Raw genomic sequence first — 9,792 nt, forward strand, 5'->3', positions numbered from 1 at the left:
AGCAAAACCATCACTACTGCTGAGGACAGCATGTCACCCCTACCATCAGGGGCTTTTACAGAATCACAGAATGGTTAGAATTGGAAGAGATGCTAAAGATCAGCTCATTCCAACCCACCTGCCATGAAGAGGGACACCTTCCACTAGACCAGGTGGCTCATATCCAACAGCACTTCCTGGTGAAGCACATCATGGGTAATCCCACAACTAAAATGAAGGGAAAACCAAACTAATCACAGAAGTCTGACACCTTGAGCAAGGCATAAAGTGCTGGGGATCATTTCCCGAGTGAGGGAAATACTTTTTTCCAAAACTCGGGCGAAAAATATTTCCTGAAAGAACTGTGCTATGAATAGAAGCTCATTGAGTGGACAAGAGGCAGTCATGGAATTAATCATCAGGGATTCATGAGGAGGCATAAGGCCAAAAGTCTGGTGGCTTTTGTCTCCAAAAGCACGTCACACACTCGTGGACCGTCATCTTCCCCTCAGAGCCCCAGCTAGAGCACAGGAATGAATTGCTCATGCTTTCATCTTGAGAGCTCTTCAAACAAACGGGCCTTGAGCCTCCAAAGCACCAGCCAAGCCCACGGTGCCTCTTTCCCTCAGTGATCTCAAGGCTGAATCCATGCTGTGCCTTGCAAAGCAGCTGTTAGTCACCCTCTGAAACAAAGACCATTCTCCAGGATGACGGGAGCGCTGTCTGCGAGCAGACATGGAGAGGAGCGACAGCCCAAAGGCCAGGCTGGATTGCCTGTGCTAAGATGTTCTCCCAGCAAGCTTGGGAAGGAGCTGTTATTTGGAAGCACCACATGGAATTCCACATGTGACATTTCAGCACAGCCTGCAGGGAGGAGGCTGAACCTGAATGCATCATTTCCTCCGCTTTTAGCCCTGACTCTTGGATCTGGGATTTCTCACTGCTACCAAAATGCCTTTTGCAAGTGATTAAATACTGAGAAAGCTCAAGGTTGTGTCTCCTAAGTGAATTAATTTTTTAAAAATAGAGGATTTCTTTGCCTTGCAACAGGGCAGGAATACTTGAATGGATGTCTAATTTTGTTCTGTTAAACATCCAAAGCAGATGTTCTATTAAACATCCAAAGCAAGAAAATCTTGAGTTAAAAAAAACTGCCTGTAGGCAGGCATAACAACTCATAGCAGTAATATTCTGTTTCCCAAAGTTATTCACAACCCATTGCAAACAAGAACTGCTATGTCTCCACAATCAGTCGACCTTCAGCCCTAGTGTGTGGATTTAGATGCCATTGTTTTAGTCACAGCAAGAAAAATGAATTGCATTGTTGCTGTTCCAGCTGTATTTCTGGGAAAATGCTTGCATGGGGTGTACCAAACAGAACCCTCAAAGGAATATTATTTTCCTCGGTTAAAAAAATAAAAATATAGCTGCCCTTTCAACCTCTGATGAGTGATGCAGCTTCTTCCTGATGCAGGTAGAGAGAAGCCTGAAGGAGTTAAAAACACACACAGGACTTATCTTTCCATACTGCTTCCAAATTATTGAGTTTACATCACAGCATCGGATTTCATATCCAGCACTCTTATTTATTTACTTTAGATATTTTCTTCTTTACTCTAAAGGTGATGTGCAAAATAACTATAACAACCCCATCCATTTAGGAAGTGGTTTAGGAAGGATCCATGCCTGATCACTGTGTTACTGGGAAAAATTCTAGGAGCAAAGCACCTTACCCAGTCCTATGGTGCAGGTTGTGCCAAGGCAGGGAAGGCAAAAGAAAAGATTATTGCCCTGAAGATACAACAAGATTCCTCAGATGTTTTGTTTTTTTTTTTGAGAAAATAAATATTTCATTCCATGATCAGTGGGAATTTCAGTCCTCAGGAGAACTTTAAATCTTATTCAGAAATATGTCCTGATTTACAAAGAAATGAAGGGCTGTTCTCTACTGCCAGTAAATTTGGCAGCAACAACTCAGTTGATTTCAACAGTGAAATATAAGCAATAAGCTCCTTACTGAGTCAGAGGGCTTGAAACACAGGCTGCCCTCATGGCTACTTGGATTTCCCCTGGAAACTTCCCTCTGTGCCACTCATCAAGCCTAAGTTTGCTTGGGCACATGAGCCTAATGCCACATGAGAGAGGCCAGGAATAGGAAGGGGCAAACCTTGAGGACCCAGAGGGAAGTTCAAAACAGAAGAACTTCTTGGTGTTTCACTTTCAAGACCTCAAACAGAAGTACTGCTTTTGCAGTTTCCCAGGTGCTTTCCTCCAGTACTTTCCACCACCCTGTGATGGGGAGTTTATGGGGAGCTTTTCCTGCTGGGCAAAAAGAGAAGCCCCAAGGGAGAGAGCCCTGGGGCAGGGGAGGCGCCTGGGTTGGGGTAAAACAACTGCAGTGCAAAGAGCTCATGATTAGTTCCACCAGGCCTAAACACAATGCTGCTGCCATCATGAGGGCCAGTTGGGATTTGGTCCCATCCAGTGACCTTTCCAGTGCTGCATTCCCTGATCTAAAATTAGGCCTCATCCCTTGCACACAAGCCCTGTGCCAGCCCAGATCCAGCCCTGGGTGACTGGAGAGGATCCACAGCTGAGCACTGCTGAGGACAGGCAGGGCCCAGCCCCAGCTCTTAAATGTGGATGAGCACATTCCTCCTACACCAGGGAGCTGCTGACATGGCTGCCACAGGGGGTTTTGGCAGTTCCTGAGAACGGACAGAGCAGGTCTGTCAGGACACCCAGCTCTCTGCTGTGCAGCACAGCTGTGCTGTCACATCTGGAGCACTGAGCCACATTGCAGAGAGCAATATGTCTGATGCTGCTCAGGATGTGGCTCCTTGCACCATTTCTTGGAGCTTTACTGATGAGGCAGTCCCCATTTGCCTTCCCTCTGTCCATGGCTATGCTGGCCTCTGAGGATGTACAAGCAAAAAAGTGTCCCCAACTTAGAGACCCCTATTTAATGCATGGGCACTGTAAGAAAAGCAACTTGCATTTTGGGAGAACACATAAAAATTTTTCTGACTTCACAGAGAGTTACCCCTCATGCTGAACCTCAAAGACATTAGGAAGCTGTAAACAGAGAAGTGTTACAGAAAGAAACAAGAGTAAGCTGGTATAAAGAAAGGACTAGGGATGCTGGAGTACCTTAAAAATGGATTGCTAAATAATGCTGCTTTTCTGTCAGAGGATCCCTGAACCATCTCCAAAGCAGCCCTGTTTTTCAGAACATCTGTGCTACCGGCAAATGTGATTCCCCCACAATGGCCCCAGCCAAGAGCTCTTCCAGATCTGCTCTGAACCCCAAGTTCACTGTGTGACCCCACAACATGCCCTCCATTTCCCAACAAGAGTGGGATAGCAAGAAGTGTGAGTTCCCACTCCTCTGGGGTGAATTGTGTTTAGATGACTGAACTTCTACACAGGAAGAACACTTCTGTTTGCTTCAGGTGAAAAGGAAAAAGCTACACCCTTCCCTCAGCACCTGTTATTCCTCCCCAAGTCATCCTGTGCCAGATGTTGAGGATGCCCAACATGAGTGCAAGCAGTATCAAACACAGAGACAGTATCACTCCTTCCAGCCCATGAGGGAGGGTGATTTTTCCCAGTCTATGAAGATGCCTCACTGAGGGTCCAGGGATAGCAAACTGGGAAGAGCTGGCTGCCAGGTCAAGGGGACTTCCCTTGCAGCATGTCTCCTGCCCACTGTGAGCATGTCAGGGACAGCTGCCCCCAGCCAGAAATCTCAGACATGAATCCCTCCTCCCTCTCCATGTCAGAGTAACCACAGAAATGCACACCTCCCTCACTTAAATACCAGGGGAGGGTGCCAGGGCAGCCTCAGGGATGGATGCCTCCTCCACCAGAATATCACAGCAAAGGTGTCAGCAGCCTCAGAAGTGACCACTCCTCAAGCAGAAATACCAGGATGGGGATGCAGACCATGCTTGAATACAAGCCTCTCCTTTAATAAAGATTTAGGATATTCCTGTCAGGTTTGAACTCCTGGCTCATTACTCAGGCATGTAGTATCTCTAATGCCAGAAGAACCAAAATCAGGAAAGCTCTCTGGGGTTAGCTTGGTCCAGTTATGACCAGACAGAACAAAACTATCATCATGTGAGGCTGGTACCACTGGTAGAAAAGTTCCTCAGAGGGGTTCACACTGTTGAAGTTATCAAATCACAGTTTTGCTGTGGGTCAGACCTCCAACACCAACCTCCTTCAAACAGACCTAGGAAAAAATATGTTTTCACCACTTGGAGAGGAAAACAACAGAGGCAGAACTACGACAAGAGGATGAAGATAAACTGCTATTGTAGATGTTCCTGCTGAACATGGCTCTGCTTGGCTTTCACACCTGGATTAAAAAAATCATGAGCAGATCAATCTTAGCACAAGGACAGGATTCTACCTGTGGCAATAGGATCCATGTTGGACAGGACAAAGTATTTTGCAGGAGGAAGGAAACTTTTTGGATTTGAGAACATTAGGTTAGGTAAGTCCTTAGTATGTTAAAAAATATTCCATATTGGTTGGCTTCAAGATCTTGGGTTTACATGCTGCTTTCAAGCAGTAAGATAATATAGAATTAGCCAGCTTGATGGTTCCCTTTAACTTCAGACTGAGCTTCCACAGGTGAGAAAAAGTCTGCTCCCCACCTACCACAAAACATAGCCTGCACATGGAATTCTTTGGAGAAGGCCACAAGCAGCCTTCAAAGACAGCAGAAATCCATCCTTTGGCGTGTTTCTCTGATAATTTTGAAAGCCAAAGGATGTTGTACTTAAAAGCATATAAGTTAGCACATACATTATCAAGGGTTGTGAAGCACAAATGAAAACAAATTTGGAGCAGGGAAGTAGTTCATTAAATAAGAGGAAAAATGAGAGATTGTATCCTGTGGTCTCGCAGATGTCTCAGACTAGCTAGAAACAACAGTCCCCTAAGACTGAAAGGTTTTGGACTTGGACCCCAAAAGATACTCTCCATTCACTTGTGGGACCTAGGGCATCTAGAAGAAGTCCAGTTAGCACCAGCCTAGGAAGTTCTCACTTCACTGACAGAAACAGAAACTGGAAGAGAAAGTGAAACTTTACCCTAGTGATTTCTGCTATTGTCTGGGAGAAGTTCTGGGTATCCAATCTTTGCCCACCACTCCTTGGTTATGTCTCTCACACAAAACATGACTTTCATGGGAACTTCTCCCCCAGTAAGCACTGTGTGACACAATCTGCTGGTGAACTCAGTGCCCCATTGCCTGGGCTCTGCTCCTGTCCCTCACACCCCCCTGTTCCTATGTTGTAAGGCCAACATTCGGGTATATACACATAGCTCTTCTCAGCCTGGTTGCTGATGGAGGAAAATACATCCCTTTTATTACTTGCAGTCATCATAAATAGGGGAGAAGAAGACACCTCAATCAGTTGGAAATAATATTGTTGTAAGCTGAACTGAGTGATCAGAGTTAAAATGCAGAGTTAAAAGCTGGATCCACCTCCTCTAGACCTCCAACCGCTTACTGGCTGCTCTGCCCCAGCTGCTGAGCAGTGAAAGTGCCTTTGGAACCAGCAAGTTCCTCCACAGCTTACTAACCTGTCATGTCCCTGCACTCAGGGAGAAGAATTGGGCCCCCAAATGATCTACCTGACATTGCTCTGCAGAGCTGAGCCAGCCTTCAGAACCCAAACTTTCATTCTTTTGCTGACCCTAAACTTTATAAAGTTTTGGAAAGAGACAGAGAAATGTGGCAGGTGAGATTTCTTGGTCTTTTACCTCACATTTTAATGAGGATCCCAAATCCTCTTCTGCTACCCATTTTTGCACATGATCCCACTTCTGTAAAATTATCCCACAGTGAACAGAAGTAAAAGAGCTATTTCCCAACACAGGAGGATAAAAAGCAAACAGCTACAAGCAGCTCAGGTCACAGCACATTCAATCCCCATCACAGGCTGCTTCATATGTCTCCCCCAGCACTGCAGGGAGGCCAGCCACCCTAGATCCTTCCCTATTCCCCTCCCCACATGGAAAAGCTGCTTTATTACAGGATATTACCTGACCCTGATTTTCCAGTCCAACCCCACAGCAGGAGTATTTTCTGACTCTCCCAAACACCAACTCAGGCACCTCTACTTGGGCTTTGTGTGCCCCACCAGCTCCAGGAGATATTATGTGATATAATGGCTCCAGCCACATATTCCCAGCAGAATGTGGCAAGGAGTGCCTTACTCAGAAAGCTGCTGCCAGCCATCTGCACCCAGACCTGCTGCTTCTCTACTCTGAAACATGCATAATTGGAATTGCTTAGTGCAAATGAGTTCAACTCATAGAAAATCCCACAGAAAAATTACTATCTTCTCTATCTGGTAATAAAGATAATGGAAACAAGTTCAAACAAAAATCTCAAATACCATGCAATGAATAAGCATATTGAATTCATGGACTCCAGGAAGAACAGCTTTACCCTCATGACAATTTGCTTCTGGACACACCTTTAGCTGGCAATGAGGATAACAGCTTTTCAGCACCCTGAAAGAGGAAATTCAAACCGCACTGCAAAAATAATCTCCTTGTAAATGCTTTTTGTTGATAGTATCTTCATTTTTACAGATAGATCTTTCACTGTCTAATGCAAAGAATTCACAACCTTTTCTAGTAGAGACACACCCCATTTGCAGGCTCCTGCTCAGCTAAATTTGGATATTAGGACTGGCAATAAAATTGACTTTGATGCTTAACCGAGAAGGGGAAACAATCCTATGCAAGTCACAGTTCAAATTTAAGGAAGCAGCTGCAAAAGAAAGTCACAAATCTCTGAAGTTCTCTTGCTTTTATGTGTAAATTTCAGGTGAGAAATATGTGTATTAGAGAAATCAGGTGGGAACCTCTGGATTCCAGGGATTGCAGACTTCAGTGAATTTCTAAGATGTCACAAACTATTAAACACAGAGTATCAGTGTACTCCTATACAGTACACTGGGTAGTTACAGAGTACAGAAAAGTTTCTGTGCAGCACTGGAAGATGTGCAGCCTGGTTTTACTTGGTCACTCACCACCCAGCATTATTTAAGTAAGTACAAGATACCTGTCTCAGGAATCAGGTTACACAGACAAGCAATGTCATGCTGGTGCAACAGCAGAAGGTCAAAGGGCTGTGCTACATTTGGTTTGGGTAAACAAGGGCAGCCCGGGGATGACACCCAAGATCTAAATTTTTAATTTAAAACCTAATTATAAGATGCTGCTTCTTCCCCTCTCTGCTGGCAGAAATGCCCTGACCCCACTGAAGTTAACTTAAAACAGATAAAGATGAGGCCCAGCAACAGATCCCATTACATTAATCTAATTTGGATCCCACATGAATCACTCTATACAAACATTTATTTAAGAAAACAACCCAGGATGCCCACAGATCTGCAGCTACATTTGCTGCAGATGTACACCAGCTAAGCATCAGACTCCCTTGAACTTCCCCCATCCCTAACTGCAAGAGTCTCCTACAGTCAGGGCCCCCAGTGCTACGATGGGCATGAGACATTTGTCTAAGCCAAGTGCAAAGACCCTCTGAACATTTGAAGAGAGGTTTCAGTGGGTCTGAGATGTGCCACTGAGCCACTTCCCAGTGCAGATTCCCAGCACATCTGTGATAACACTCCTGCATCCTTCAGGGATCACATAATTGAGGATGTGAGGAATCTGGCCCAGGTTCCCCCCTGCATCCAGAACAGCATCCTCAGCTTTCAGACAGTCACAAACACTGCCTCCCCAGTCATGCCCAGAGCAGAGTGTGTGTGTCTGTGTGTGTCTGTGTGCAACCCTTGGACCACAACAGCCAACCTAGTTTCTCCCAGGAGCCATATCCCTACACCTCCTGCATGAAAAGGATGCAGCATCAGGCTGTCCAGCTGTCCCCAAACCAGCTCTAACTGCAGATTTCAAACTTGCCTCCTCTCCCTTTCACACTGGCATTGGAGGAGGTGATGAAATACAGAGGAAGTTTCAGCACTCCAGACCCAAATCTTGCACTGTTTGCAATGATTTTCAGGCTCACGTGGCACACCCATCATTTCCATCCCATGACCATGGTTATTTCTGGTCACTGGTTGTCACAGAGTAAGGGGACTCAACCCTGGGGCAATCCCAGAGGGGAGCCCTCCACCCAGCACAGCCAAAGGCTGGCATGACTCAATCATGTTTTCAAGAGACCGGAGATCATGGGCTTGCCCATGAGGGCGGCCCCTCTGCTTCTGCTTCCTGTCTTGGCAGACATTGCTGAGGGTGAGGCTTTTCCCCTGCTGCCATGGACCTCCTGAAAAAAGAGTGCCAGAGAGGAAAGTGGCAGTGTCAACAAGATAGCACGCCTGCCAAAAAAAGCACAGACCAGGAAAGGCATCTATTCTCCAGCACCGTGCCAGCTCAGCTGGGCACCTCCTTCCAACACAAACCATGGCCCCAGACCATGTCTGCTGCTGGGGGATGTCCCCACACAGGACATTTTCAGCTACATCAGGTTGCTTAGGATCCTGTCCACCTTGACCTTGAATGTACCCAGGGAGGGAGCAATTCTCACCTCTCTGGGCAACCTGTTCCACTCTTTTACCACCCTCATCATAAAACATTCCTTTTCTATAATCTAAATCGACCCTTCTTCAGTTCCAAACATTACCCCTTGTCCTAATGCAACAGCCTCTGCTAAAACCTTTGTCTCCATCTTTCTTATAGGCCCCTTCAAGCACTGAAAGGCTCAAGGTCTCCCACCTACTAGTGGAACACAGAGTTTTGGAGGCTTTGGAGTAAGGAAGGAAGCCTGTCTCTTCCAGCCTCTAGGCAGGGAGTCAATCCCCACTCTGAAGGTGCTGGAGGGCATTCATGCCTCCTGGGAATGCTGTGAGCCCTGCTCTGGGGAAGGCACAGTGCAGGACCCAGATACAGGCAGCTGTGCTTTCAGGCATGCACCTCACCTCCAACAGCCTGCTGGTGGTAATGCCCTGCTCAGAAAGCAAAGCTTTCAAGAATCATGGAATATCCTGAACTGGAAAGGACCTACAGGGATTATGAAGTCCCAACATCCATTTCTGCAGTGGACAACCTCAAAAGTCACACCATGTGTCTGAGAGCATTGTCCAAATGCTTCTTGAACTCTGGCAGGCTTGATGGCATGACCACTTCCCTGGGGAGCCCGTTCCAGTGCCCAACCACACTCTGGGTAAAGAACCTTTTTCTGATATGCAACCTAAACCTCCTCTGACACAGCTTCAGGCCATTCCATTGGGTCCTGTCACTGGTGCCTGCCTCATCTCTTCCCCTTTGTAGGAAGCTGTAGGCTTTGATGAAGTCTCTGGAAGTCTTGTCTTATCCAGGCTGAACAAGTCAAGGGACCTCAACTGCTCCTCCTATGGCTTCCCCTCCAGTTCCTTCAGCATCTTTGTTGCCCTCCTTTGGACACTCTCAAATAGTTTTATGTCTTTCTTATATTGTGGTGCCCAAAACTGCCCCCAGGACTGGAGGTGAGGCTGTCCCAGTGCAGAGCCAGAGCGGGACAATCCCTCCCTTGCCTGGCTGGCGATGCTGTGTGCCTGATGCACCCCAGGACGGGGATGTCCCTCCTGGCTGCCAGGGCACCGCTGGCTCATGTTCAACTTGCCATCATTCCCCAGGCTGTTTGCACACCCAGAGATGACCGCCCCAGGTGCAGAACGTGGCATTTTTGGAGGCACCTGCTCTATCCCTGGCGGCGCGTTTCCAAGCCGGCAGTGGTGTCTGTCACACATGACACAGCCAAGCCCTGGGGTGCCGCACTCACCCTGT

This window comes from Oenanthe melanoleuca, chromosome 5 (assembly GCF_029582105.1).
Source record: "Oenanthe melanoleuca isolate GR-GAL-2019-014 chromosome 5, OMel1.0, whole genome shotgun sequence".
In the NCBI taxonomy this organism is placed as follows: domain Eukaryota; kingdom Metazoa; phylum Chordata; class Aves; order Passeriformes; family Muscicapidae; genus Oenanthe; species Oenanthe melanoleuca.